Source organism: Lissotriton vulgaris, chromosome 2_2 (genome assembly GCF_964263255.1).
Source record: "Lissotriton vulgaris chromosome 2_2, aLisVul1.2, whole genome shotgun sequence".
NCBI lineage: Eukaryota > Metazoa > Chordata > Amphibia > Caudata > Salamandridae > Lissotriton > Lissotriton vulgaris.
The window spans coordinates 103267020-103281539 of NC_141688.1; the positions used below are offsets into that span (position 1 = coordinate 103267020).

At 46.0% G+C, this 14520-nt stretch overlaps 1 protein-coding gene across 3 annotated transcripts in view; it reads left to right on the forward strand.

Moving 5' to 3' along the window:
* The window catches only part of LIPC (lipase C, hepatic type), a 607669-nt gene that overhangs the window by 562738 nt on the left and 30411 nt on the right, over positions 1–14520 (forward strand). The window lies entirely within an intron of this gene.

Sequence of the window (14520 nt, forward strand, 5' to 3'; positions counted from 1 at the left end):
GAGACCCGCCGCAAACAATTGGACAAGTAGCAGCATTTCTGACGGATGGGAGTAAATCATGTACTCTTCATTTTTCCCCAGAATCAAATCCCATCACTGAATTATTCAACTTCGGCTCCCCAGCAACAGCACATTACATATTTACTATTCTTCTCACAGATATTGAAAGCTGAGACTAGAGTGCTGGAGAAAAGTCTGCTTGAATGTTAAAGCAGACACAGCATTGTACCCCTTGCTTGTAATTTAATCATTAACAATCTAGTGAGGCCCCACCTTTTTTATGGGTAATATTTTCATTTATTTATAAGGTCGATATAACCAGTTGCTGTACTCACAGCACAATTTGGTACATAAGAATGGGAAGGAGGGTACCAGAGAAATTCTTTAGCGACATAGACAGTGAGCTACGAACGTTGCTGTGGGGCGGGGGAGGGGCACGGATAGCACTAGCCAAACTGCAGAGAGGGGTGTACGAGGGTGGCCTGGCCATACCTGACCTCCAGAAGTACTACTGGGCCTCGCAACTCATGGTCATTAATGACTGGGTCTTTGCAGATAGGAACGACCCGGCATACAGAGTTGATCACTGGACAATGGGGGCAGAAGGTTATTTAGGCATCATGTACAGACGGGGTGGACAAGATGGACAAGCCCCACATACCCAACTAGTACAATAGGCTTGGATTAAGGCCAACCGGTTTCTGGGCGGGACGGGATGGCTGACAGACCAGATTTCCTTATAGAACACCAACATGCTCCGAGAAGTGGGCCGACTGCAGGGTTTCTCGTAATGGAAGCTCATCGACATTGTACGTTTGGGGGATGTAAGGCGGAGACAGGCAGTGTTGTCGTTTGCAGAGTTGCAGGCAGAATTTCAGCTGGCACCCACGGAGTACTATAAATATCTGCAGCTGCAACACGCATTAAGTCGCCATCTTAAAGACGGGGATCAGCTCCCGGAATGCAGTCCACCAGAAGACTGGTTACTGTTAAACCCAATCCTGGAGAAGGCGTTGTCCTGCACAAACAAAAAAATTATGAATAACTCACCAGAGCTACTAGGCAAGGTACGATAGGCGTGGGAATCTGATATGGGCCTATTAGAAGACGTCGACTGGAGGGAGGCAGTGCAAAGTCCCAGAGAGGTAGCAATCAGCGCACGATTTTGTCTAGTACAACTACGAATATTACATAGATCCTATTGCACCAGTATCCTCATGTTCAAATGAGGGACTATTTCGACCGAGGAGTGACAGAGGGGATGTACTCAAAAGGGAAAAAAATCATATCCTGTGGGACTGCCCTGTTATACAGACATATTGGATAAAGGTGGTCCGCATCATGTCAGAGGTGTTGGAACAGGAAGCGCTTGGATGCCAGATGGCATTTACTGTGCGTGTCCAGAGAACTGACTTGGCCCAAATACCAGCAGATTTGGCTACAGGTGGCTGCCATGGTTGCCAAACGGAATGTTGCTGGGAAATGTGGGGCGAGCCAACTGCCTAGAGTCTCTCAGTGGAAACGATACATGGACTGGTGCTGTGCGGCGGAAAAGACAATTTATGATAACCGAGGATGCCCCAAGAAATGGGAAAAAGTCTGGCAATGAAGGGTAGACTGCAGGCGGTTTGGGGGGGCATTAGACAGTTAGGGAGGGCGGGTTCCATGACTGGGTGATTCTGCCTACTAATGCATGATCAAGACCTGTTTAGCGGAATGTGTACGCTAATGAAACTACATGCAACTTGCTGTAAGCATAGGACCTTGTTTGTTAAAGCTGACTATTGTTCAATAAAAAGAATATTTTAAAAAAAGAATGGGAAGGAGGAGAGGAAAGCAGGAGGTAAGGTGAAGAAAGGTGGGGGAAAGTATGTGGCCTTATGTAGAAGGAACTAGTTGTTAAGTTTTTTTTCTGTTGAGTTTTTAATATCCACACATATATCATCTTTAAAACTATTCACTGTTAGTGAATTTTCCTACATATGGGTTATCACTTTACAATGTGCACTTTCAAAATACTGTTTCAAAGTCACAAGCAGAAGAGTTTTAAAATGAACTTACAAGAAAAATGTCATGTTAATTTTTAGCTCAACTAATTCTCACATGAAAATGTTGCCAGTTTGGTGAAAAAAACGATACCAGGGTAGAAAAACCAAAAAACTCCATGAACTGGAGGTAACAGACTAATAAGGACATATGCAAGACTACACTCACAAATTAATAACTCCGCACACCCCTGTAAAAGAGTTATAGGGGCATATTCACAAGGAGCTATAGCCAAATTAACGGCACTTTATCGCAGCTAAAGTCGTGATAAATTTACCCTACCATTCACAAGCAGGTGCTAACAGCCCACAGCACCAGTTTTCCTGCGATAGCAGCCGCAAAAAACATCGCCACTGAGGACCCCTGCAGCTATTGCTAATGAGATGCAGAATAGGTGTTCCCGTGCCAAAAGCCACAACAACACCACACCTCAACATTCACAACGATCAGCCAGATCGGCGATAAGAACACAAAGCACGCAATAAGGTGCGTTAGCAGCAGAACATTTACACCTGCTCTGACCTGGTGTAAAGTCGGACCACAGCCTGCACCACAAAAGGGAGCCCAGCCCAGAGCCACGCCTAAAGACAAACAGAAGCCATGGAGCTACTGATCATGCAGCTCGGACACCCAAGAGGGCAACAACACCCCTCCAGCACACCCCTACCCCGGACCACCACAGAGGCAGCGGCCCCCCAGGAAACGCACTTGCCTCACAGGCACAACTCCTGACAATGTCTCTGTCCACCACAGGCTGAAAGGGACAACCAACCTACGCATCCTGGCCGTCATCGCCCGACAGGCCAACGGCACCAACATCCCACCCCACACCAAGCTGCTGGCCGTGCTGCACATGTGCATGAACCTCTGGAGACCAAGCAAGGACCATACGCCATAGCCGGATGCACGCACATGATGGGGACAATACACTGCACACATGTCCCACCTGTGCCCCCTGGTGACACAGCACACAATCGGCACAACAGGAAGCACACGTCACACATCTATGTGCAGGCAACATCAGAACACCGTGGTACCTACACCAATGTCGCATCCAAATACACAGCCAGTGTGCATGATCCCTTCGCGTTCCGACATTCCATCAGCAACCAGCCTTCCCAGGATGGCACCCAGGGAAATGCACAGCTCCTTGGCAAGTTCCCAATGAACACTCCACTCACCTCAACTCCACAACCATGCAATCCACAAGTCTGGCAATGCACACATCACAAGTTCACAACCAACATGCACAACAACATGCCCACCCACCAGACACAGTTGAACAACTTACAATGGTAACCTGGGCAAGCCGTGAAAATGACCAATCAATGTCATGGCAACTCAGCCACACAATAGATGAATGTGGGGATAGGAGGAAAGCAGGCATGTGTGAAGGATGCAGTATAGATGCAGTAGAACCATGATTGGGAAAGTACACAATGTCAAGAGTTGCGGGAAGTGCTGGACAGACCGCATTATGCAGAACACACCTCTATCCACAACAACATACCCTTCTGGACAGTGGATGCAACCATGTCACCCCAGTCAGTGGGTGTCCTTGCGTCCTTGCGGAAATGTTGCAGAGTGGGATGGGTCGGCGTACGCCAGGCCAGCGTAGGGGTGTGAATAAAACGCACGTAGCCCTGGGCGTGGTCCTCTTCCAGAAAGCACAATGTCCCTGCCAGGGTGGCGCCTCCACCCCGCCATGAGGCCGACCCGTCCTCGTTAGCGGAGTAGCCTGAGATCCTGTGCGCCTGACATACCCCGGCTCGCTGGAGCGGGAACCCGTCATGGCCGACCCTGTGCAGCCAAGCCACACTGATCAGTATCAGACACCGATGTGTGTCAAGGAGAGCCCACCATGTGCCAGTGTAACCTCCAAGCCCGAGGGCCACGACCCGGACAGCCTTTCATACCCCCCCATGTTGGCCCACATAACTCCTTTCTCGTTTACATATTCTACCAGCGTCCTCTGCGGACAGGTGGGTCCCATATGTGAAAGCTTGTCCTGGCTAATGAATGGCAGTGACCCCAAATCCGGGCCAGCGGCCACAGCACCAGACCCCTTCGATCGGTGAGACATCGTTCCATATGCGTATCTTGCGACACATGCTGCCACAAACCCTGTTCAACGCCAGTCGGAGACAAGTGCTTCCACAAACCCTGTTCAACGCCAGCCGGTGACACGTGGAGTAGGGACCAGGACTACCCTGCGGACCAGTAGGTCTCACATCGAGCACCTAGTCACGATTCAAGAATGGCAGAGTCCACACCAGTGTTCACACGGAGAGGAGTGAGAGGAAGATGCGGTCACAGTCACTGAGGTGACCGAACAGGCGGTGCCACTGAACCTGAACTACGCAGGTCAGTGGGCCACCAACCTATGCCGGCGTCACTTGGTGAATGGCCCTTGCTGACCGCTCCCTCCGGCCTACACTGCGGTCTAGCAGGTCACAGAGTCTGGATTTGACACTGACGGAGTCCATATCACTGTACCTGCATCATGATATGATATGATATGATATAAAGGCTTTTGTAGCGCGCTCTATTACTAAGAATAATATCCTGGCGCGGGAAGGTAAGAGCAGAGCATAGGGTTCGTGGAAGGACAGAAGAGAGGTGGTTTACGGAGTGATGTTAAACAGATGGGTTTTCAGTCCTTTCTTAAAAGCCATGATGGTTGGAGCAGTCTTGATGTGGAGGGGGAGAGCATTCCAGGCCTTCGCGGCTCTGACCGCGATGGATTGGCCGCCTAATCTACAGTACTTAAATTTAGGCACAGACAGTTGGCACTGATTGGCAGACCGGAGGAATCGGTTAGGAACATAGAGGGTGAACCTTTTCCTCAAGTAGACAGGGCCAATTTGATGAACAGCGCGATAGGAGAGGACAAGAGTTTTAAACATGATCCTATGAGCAACTGGGAGCCAGTGGAGGCTGCGAAGTAGGAGGCGAACACTGGAACTCTTGGGAATGTTGAACAGGAGTCTTACGGCGGCATTTTGTATAACCTGAAGACGGTGGATCAGATAGGCCATTCGCGTAATCTAACCGGGAGAGTATTAGAGCGCGTGTAACAGTCTCTTTAGCCTCTCTAGGGAGGAGGGGAAAAAACCTACGTAGGGTTTTCAGATCGCAAACTGCATCCCCTCTCGGCCCATGTGCCACTAAGTCTGTTCTCCGACATTCATGGACACACACTGCTTGAACTTTGCTGGCGTCTGAGCCCATGGACTAGGGGGCAGTTCTCATCCTCATGTAGCTGAGACCGAATTGGTGGTGGCAACGAGGCTGTCGCATTCCAATCCTCCATCTACTGCTTAATGATAAAATCAAACATTTTGGGATCTTACCATGGAGGACACCTTTCTCTGTCCCCGGCATCCCTCCGCAACATACTCCTGGGACATTGATTGTGACCCTCTCAGGTCGCATGGCCGATCTGACTGCACAGCAAGTCACCGTCCTGTGACTGGGTGCCTGTGCTGGCCGCTGTGCATCCTGGGCCACTAACTCTGTACGGGTGAGGTCCAGGACCCCTTTTCCGGGGACATTGGATGGCCACAGAAGCGTAGGCCTTGGGGTCATCAACACCATTTCTCTGTGGCTGTACGCAGCCTCCAGGGTCAAATGCAGCCCACCACAGCTCACACATCAGAGCGAGTCCAGACTGGCCCGGATATTGCATCAACGCCACCCCCACAAGGACCACCTCCAAGTGCCATCTGCCAGAGTCAAAATGGTGGTCCTGACAGACTTACGGAGTTGCTCAGATCTGTCATGGATGCCATCCTCGGCCTGATACCCTGCTCAGCACCCCAAGTGCCAGTGACTCAGTGCACTGCAGTTATTATGAAAAACAGTGGTCCATAGGATTAGGTTTTCACAAAAACAGATACAAATATAGACTCCAATCAGTACTATATTGACTCGTGTTTTCAGTACCCAGCCGGGCCTGAAATTTTATTTCAAATATAAACAAATTTAAAAGACCATCAGAGAGGTCTAATGGAAGAGTTGGTAGGGTACAAGCCTGTACCTATCCAAAAGTACAATCAGAGAGAATTAAGGGGTAGGGAAAAAGCAAGAAAAAGAGTGTAAAGAATATCAGGCAAAAAGAACATGGGAGCCAACTGTCCCTTGCATCAATAGCATATTCGCACAGCAAGTTCAGACAACCAATTCATGTAACAGTGTCAACACGATGGGAAAGTTACAGAATTTGGAAAAGTGTCGACGGCGTTTCGATCCCCGGCTCCTAGTGAACTGGGATCATCATCAGGACATAACCAATGTATTGCCTGTATGTGCTTTTTAAACCTGTTGGAAATCACATTTTACAAAGGTGGGAGAAAAAAGGGGGGAAAAAAGAATACGTTTAAATATGGCACTAGTTACAATTACTTATTGCAGGTACAACGCACACATTGTTCATTTATATCAAGCCTTGGTGATGGTGACTTAAATCTCATGTTTCCAGTGTTCCAATTTCATGCTATATGGAGAAGTGAGAACAGTTTAAAACGAGGCCGACTCGATTTTGCCACAGTGAACCTTTAGACGCTAACGTGGTTGTGCTTACTAGTGTCGCTTTCAAGAGAGGCGCCGTGGTGATGGCTCATGTGAGAGTCTCATTTATTGGGGCATGCTGCCTAGTGCACTTAAAACGATATAAGACACTTAGGGTCGTGGCACAGGTGTGGTGTATCAACCTATAATTGCCGAGTGACCATGCTTTTGGGTGAGCGTGCCCGGATTCTATCAGACCCTAATGAACTCACAATAATCATGGGTGAGCCAATTGAACTCCCAATAATGATAGGTGAAATGCACACCTTTTCAAAGGATCTTCATGTTTCTCCAATAATACGCGGAGAGATGGTATGGTCACGGTGAAGGGCTGGTGCCTAAAGGAGAAGGAATCAATTAAGCGTCATGTGCTAGTGTTAGGCGTGAATGATATGAGTACGGGGGACAGGACGTTACCTTGAAGTCCTACTCCGATAGGTTTGACGTTGATTGTCAAAAGTACCTATCCTGTAACTGGTAGTGCCCCGCTGGGTGGGATACAAGATTCGTGGGCCAGTCTATCCTATCCAGACCGCTACCAAGTATGCGCTGTTAGTCACACGGTCTGAAATTAAAAAAGGAATAACATGGATACAGAGGGAAGGCACTCAGGGTAACGTGGCTGGAAACGAGGGTGGGGGTCCAGGAGCCCTTACCTTTTACGTGGAGACAGTGCTTCCTCACTCGCGATCCGAGTGAAGAACTGGCGGTATGCTCAATGGCAGTCCGCCGGCTTCCCGAAGATGCGGAAGTGAGCTCAGTTCCAGAGACACGTGAATTAATAAACATCAAGGAGGGAGTGGGAGTGAAAGGGGCGGGGAAAGCGTCCCAGCGGTGGCCATCTTAGAGTGGTGTTGATTAGATAGCCTAGGTGAATGTGCTCATTTGCATGCAGTTCGAAAGTGCATCCTAATTTCCTTAATAGAAAGGTAACATTTGGCAAACATTAGAAAAGTTCTGTTTCCGTCCATATTAATATCGGAATCTAAAAACGAGCAAAAACAGGCATGATGTTGGAACAGCTTATACATCTGAACATCAGAGAAAGTTGACTGTTATTACAATCTTGTAATTTTAAGCAGTCCTTTGGGTCAGCATCTGACCATTCACAGCAATCCTGCCCAATCCTTGGTCCGATTGAGACCATTCTGTATTGTGTCCAGCAATATAATGCATTTTAGTTCCTCCTTTTGAGAAGTTGAGCCATGCATCCCCCTCTGGATGGTAACTTTAAAGCCTTCAGCACAGTCCACTTTAGGTCATTTTCTGTGTGCCCGGCATTGAGGAAATGTTCCACAAGCGGGGCATTCTGGGTCTGACAGCGAATGCGACTCTTGTGCTGGCAGATCCTTGTTTTCACCTTCTGTGAAGTTTGACCCACATACATTTTTAAACATGGGCATTGAATCAAATAAATCACATTGCAGGTGTTACAGTTTGACAGTGAAGAACTAGTAAAAGTGATGTTATTAAATACTCTGGTTTTTCCTTCAATAGTTATATCACATACACTGCAATTGCCACATTTCATATGTCCTACAACGGGGGACAGACCCCATATAGATTCAAGTGTGGAGGGTTGACTAGGGCTTGGCAATGCGGCGCGGACTAATTGGTCCTTCAAATTTTTGCTTTTTTAAAAGCAAATAAGGGACGCTCAATTTCTAGTGCGCCTGCATTAATGACAGACCAGTGGCGGAGTATCATTTTTCTCAATTTGTTCGACACTGGGGAGAAAGTAGTAACACAAGCTATTCTTTCCTGTGGGGTTTTTTGAGTTGGTGTCAACAAGGTTTCTCTAGGTCTGTACCATGCTCTTTTGAGTGCATTTTTGACAATACGCCTAGGATAGCCCCTGTTTTTAAGTTTGTCTGCTAGAATAGCACTTTCTTTAAAGTAGTCTTGCCTACAAGAGCAATTTCTCCGGATTCGCAGGAATTGGGAGAATGGTAGTGAATCCCGTAAGGCTCTGGGGTGGTTGCTGGAATAGTCTAATAGAGTATTACGCTCTGTAGTTTTTCTGAACAGGCGTGTCAGAAGAACTCCATCCTGGTGGAAGATGGAGAGATCCAGGAAGTCAATAGAGATTTTGTTTGAAGTAAGGGTAAAGTGAAGGCCACAACAGTTAGTATCCATCCAGTGTTGGAAATGGCGTAGATCACTGACTTCACATTTCCAAATCATGAAGATGTCGTCAATGTATCTACGCCATAGTCCAATTCCTGAGTGGAAGGGATTAGATGGCAAGAGTATTACCTCTTTTTCAATCTCGTTCATGAAAAGTATAGCCAAGATTGGAGCAAAAATTGCCCCCATACTTGTCCCCTTAATCTGCTGATAAAAAAGGCCATTAAAGGTGAAGAAGTTTCTCGTCAGACAGATTTCAAGAAGCTGTAAGATGAATGATGTTGGTATTGCGTGAGGGCGTGGGCGTGTGTCCAGGGTCTTTTGAATCACCTTAAGGGCCGCCATCTGGGGAATATTCGTATAAAGGGACTCCACGTCCATTGTGCAAAGAGTGTCTGTTGCTGGGTTGAAAGGTAAATTCTCAACCAATGAAATCATGGACATGGAGTCTCTAACATAACAAGGTGTGGAAGGGACAAACTCCTTTATGAAGAAGTCAATGAAAGCTCCCAATGGCTCTAGAATCGAACCACACGCTGAAACAATGGGGCGTCCAGGTGGTGCAGTGAGACTCTTATGAATTTTTGGAAGAGTGTATATCACAGGTGTTCTAGGGCTTTTGACATTTAAGTAGTTATATTCTTTTTTAGATAAGAACCCTTCGGTTAATGCGTCCGTAGTGATTTTCTTTATCAATTCTTGGATTTCTTTTGTAGGATTGGACGCCAATCTTTGATAATGTTCCCTGTTATCTAACTGCCTTAGTATTTCAGAAGTGTAAGAGTCAAGATCTTGGAGAACTATTCCCCCACCCTTATCTGCACTCTTGATAATCAAAGAGTGATTAGTTTTCAGTGTAGTAATGGCCTGTTTTTCTTTTAACGTGATATTGTATGGGATGAAGGCGCGGGTATTTTGTAGTGTAGAAAGATCTTTCAATATCAGTTTCTCAAACGTGATTATCTCAGGTGGAATCATCCCTGAGGTGGGAGAAAAGGTAGACGGTGGTCGGAAGGGTGTTAGGGCATTACTCTCTTGACTAGGATGTAGTTGAAAGAATGCCTTTAGCCGGATCCGTCTAAAGAACCTCATTAATTCAGTTTGCAGTTCCAAATAGTTGGGAGGGGTAGTAGGCACAAAAGTGAGACCTTTTTTGAGAAGGGAAAGTTCATCCTCTCCTAAGGAATAATTGGAGATGTTGAAAATTGGGATTGTTTCCGTATTTACAGACGGGGAATCTACCACTGATAGAAATTGTTCCTCGTCCGGCGTTCCCCTGGTGGATTGACCCTACCCCTTAATTCTCTCTGATCCACCAGGGGAACGCCGGACGAGGAACAATTTCTATCAGTGGTAGATTCCCCGTCTGTAAATACAGAAACAATCCCAATTTTCCACATCTCCAATTATTCCTTAGGAGAGGATGAACTTTCCCTTCTCAAAAAAGGTCTCACTTTTGTGCCTACTACCCCTCCCAACTATTTGGAACTGCAAACTGAATTAATGAGGTTCTTTAGACGGATCCGGCTAAAGGCATTCTTTCAACTACATCCTAGTCAAGAGAGTAATGCCCTAACACCCTTCCGACCACCGTCTACCTTTTCTCCCACCTCAGGGATGATTCCACCTGAGATAATCACCTTTGAGAAACTGATATTGAAAGATCTTTCTACACTACAAAATACCCGCGCCTTCATCCCATACAATATCACGTTAAAAGAAAAACAGGCCATTACTACACTGAAAACTAATCACTCTTTGATTATCAAGAGTGCAGATAAGGGTGGGGGAATAGTTCTCCAAGATCTTGACTCTTACACTTCTGAAATACTAAGGCAGTTAGATAACAGGGAACATTATCAAAGATTGGCGTCCAATCCCACAAAAGAAATCCAAGAATTGATAAAGAAAATCACTACGGACGCATTAACCAAAGAGTTCTTATCTAAAAAAGAATATAACTACTTAAATATCAAAAGCCCTAGAACACCTGTGATATACACTCTTCCAAAAATTCATAAGAGTCTCACTGCACCACCTGGACGCCCCATTGTTTCAGCGTGTGGTTCGATTCTAGAGCCATTGGGAGCTTTCATTGACTTCTTCATAAACGAGTTTGTCCCTTCCACACCTTGTTATGTTAGAGACTCCATGTCCATGATTTCATTGGTTGAGAATTTACCTTTCAACCCAGCAACAGACACTCTTTGCACAATGGACGTGGAGTCCCTTTATACGAATATTCCCCAGATGGCGGCCCTTAAGGTGATTCAAAAGACCCTGGACACACGCCCACGCCCTCACGCAATACCAACATCATTCATCTTACAGCTTTTTGAAATCTGTCTGACGAGAAACTTCTTCACCTTTAATGGCCTTTTTTATCAGCAGATTAAGGGGACAAGTATGGGGGCAATTTTTGCTCCAAACTTGGCTATACTTTTCATGAACGAGATTGAAAAAGAGGTAATACTCTCGCCATCTAATCCCTTCCACTCAGGAATTGGACTATGGCGTAGATACATTGACGACAGCTTCATGATTTGGAAATGTGAAGTCAGTGATCTACGCCATTTCCAACACTGGATGGATAATAACTGTTGTGGCCTTCACTTTACCCTTACTTCAAACAAAATCTCTATTGACTTCCTGGATCTCTCCATCTTCCACCAGGATGGAGTTCTTCTGACACGCCTGTTCAGAAAAACTACAGAGCGTAATACTCTATTAGACTATTCCAGCAACCACCCCAGAGCCTTACGGGATTCACTACCATTCTCCCAATTCCTGCGAATCAGGAGAAATTGCTCTTGTAGGCAAGACTACTTTAAAGAAAGTGCTATTCTAGCAGACAAACTTAAAAACAGGGGCTATCCTAGGCGTATTGTCAAAAATGCACTCAAAAGAGCATGGTACAGACCTAGAGAAACCTTGTTGACACCAACTCAAAAAACCCCACAGGAAAGAATAGCTTGTGTTACTACTTTCTCCCCAGTGTCGAACAAATTGAGAAAAATGATACTCCGCCACTGGTCTGTCATTAATGCAGGCGCACTAGAAATTGAGCGTCCCTTATTTGCTTTTAAAAAAAGCAAAAATTTGAAGGACCACTTAGTCCGCGCCGCATTGCCAAGCCCTAGTCAACCCTCCACACTTGAATCTATATGGGGTCTGTCCCCCGTTGTAGGACATATGAAATGTGGCAATTGCAGTGTATGTGATATAACTATTGAAGGAAAAACCAGAGTATTTAATAACATCACTTTTACTAGTTCTTCACTGTCAAAATGTAACACCTGCAATGTGATTTATTTGATTCAATGCCCATGTTTAAAAATGTATGTGGGTCAAACTTCACAGAAGGTGAAAACAAGGATCTGCCAGCACAAGAGTCGCATTCGCTGTCAGACCCAGAATGCCCCGCTTGTGGAACATTTCATCAATGCCGGGCACACAGAAAATGACCTAAAGTGGACTGTGCTGAAGGCTTTAAAGTTACCATCCAGAGGGGGATGCATGGCTCAACTTCTCAATAAGGAGGAACTAAAATGCATTATATTGCTGGACACAATACAGAATGGTCTCAATCGGACCAAGGATTGGGCAGGATTGCTGTGAATGGTCAGATGCTGACCCAAAGGACTGCTTAAAATGACAAGATTGTAATAACAGTCAACTTTCTCTGATGTTCAGATGTATAAGCTGTTCCAACATCATGCCTGTTTTTGCTCGTTTTTAGATTCCGATATTAATATGGACAGAAACAGAACTTTTCTAATGTTTGCCAAATGTTACCTTTCTATTAAGGAAATTAGGATGCACTTTCGAACTGCATGCAAATGAGCACATTCACCTAGGCTATCTAATCAACACCACTCTAAGATGGCCACCGCTGGGACGCTTTCCCCGCCCCTTTCACTCCCACTCCCTCCTTGATGTTTATTAATTCACGTGTCTCTGGAACTGAGGTCACTTCCGCATCTCCGGGAAGCCGGCGGACTGCCATCGAGCATACCGCCCGTTCTTCACTCGGATCGCGAGGGAGGAAGCACTGTCTCCACGTAAAAGGTAAGGGCTCCTGGACCCCCATCCTCGTTCCCAGCCACGTTACCCTGAGTGCCTTCCCTCTGTATCCATGTTATTCCTTTTTTAATTTCAGACCGTGTGACTAACAGCGCATACTTGGTAGCGATCTGGATAGGATAGACTGGCCCACGAATCTTGTATCCCACCCAGCGGGGCACTACCAGTTACAGGATAGGTACTTTTGACAATCAACGTCAAACCTATCGGAATAGGACTTCAAGGTAACGTCCTGTCCCCCGTACTCATATCATTCACGCCTAACACTAGCACATGACGCTTAATTGATTCCTTCTCCTTTAGGCACCAGCCCTTCACCATACCATCTCTCCACGTATTATTGGAGAAACATGAAGGTCCTTTGAAAAGGTGTGCATTTCACCTATCATTATTGGGAGTTCAATTGGCTCACCCATGATTATTGTGAGTTCATTAGGGTCTGATAGAATCCGGGCACGCTCACCCAAAAGCATGGTCACTCGGCAATTATAGGTTGATACGCCACACCTGTGCCACGACCCTAAGTGTCTTATATCGTTTTAAGTGCACTAGGCAGCATGCCCCAATAAATGAGACTCTCACATGAGCCATCACCACGGCGCCTCTCTTGAAAGCGACACTAGTAAGCACAACCACGTTAGCGTCTAAAGGTTCACGGTGGCAAAATCGAGTCGGCCTCGTTTTAAACTGTTCTCACTTCTCCATATAGCATGAAATTGGAACACTGGAAACATGAGATTTAAGCCACCATCACCAAGGCTTGATATAAATGAACAATGTGTGCGTTGTACCTGCAATAAGTAATTGTAACTAGTGCCATATTTAAACGTATTCTTTTTTCCCCCCTTTTTTCTCCCACCTTTATAAAATGTGATTTCCAACAGGTTTAAAAAGCACATACAGGCAATACATTGGTTATGTACTGATGATGATCCCAGTTCACTAGGAGCCGGGGATCGAAACGCCGTCGACACTTTTCCAAATTCTGTAACTTTCCCATCGTGTTGACACTGTTACATGAATTGGTTGTCTGAACTTGCTGTGCGAATATGCTATTGATGCAAGGGACAGTTGGCTCCCATGTTCTTTTTGCCTGATATTCTTTACACTCTTTTTCTTGCTTTTTCCCTACCCCTTAATTCTCTCTGATTGTACTTTTGGATAGGTACAGGCTTGTACCCTACCAACTCTTCCATTAGACCTCTCTGATGGTCTTTTAAATTTGTTTATATTTGAAATAAAATTTCAGGCCCGGCTGGGTACTGAAAACACGAGTCAATATAGTACTGATTGGAGTCTATATTTGTATCTGTTTTTGTGAAAACCTAATCCTATGGACCACTGTTTTTCATAATAATTGACTGCCCAAGGTCCCTAGGTACTGATTGGGTTCCCCTTGTTTTTGTAAAATATCAGTGCACTGCAGGCCATTGTCCGTTGCTGATTGTGTTTTGTGCTGTAGAGCGGTTGCACAGGTATGTCATCTCGAACAGTGTGGGGGTCCTGAGACGGAGATGGGCAAGATGATGCAGGTCTCACACACACCACTGAATATGCATCAGGAATATGTTGAAGGGACACAATCCAAGACTTCCTCTTCACATGAGCATGCTCATCTGATGTGTCCAAAGCCCAGTGCACGGCCACTCACGGACACTACTGTTTACATGTTGGCTGTCCTCTGGACTTTCTCCG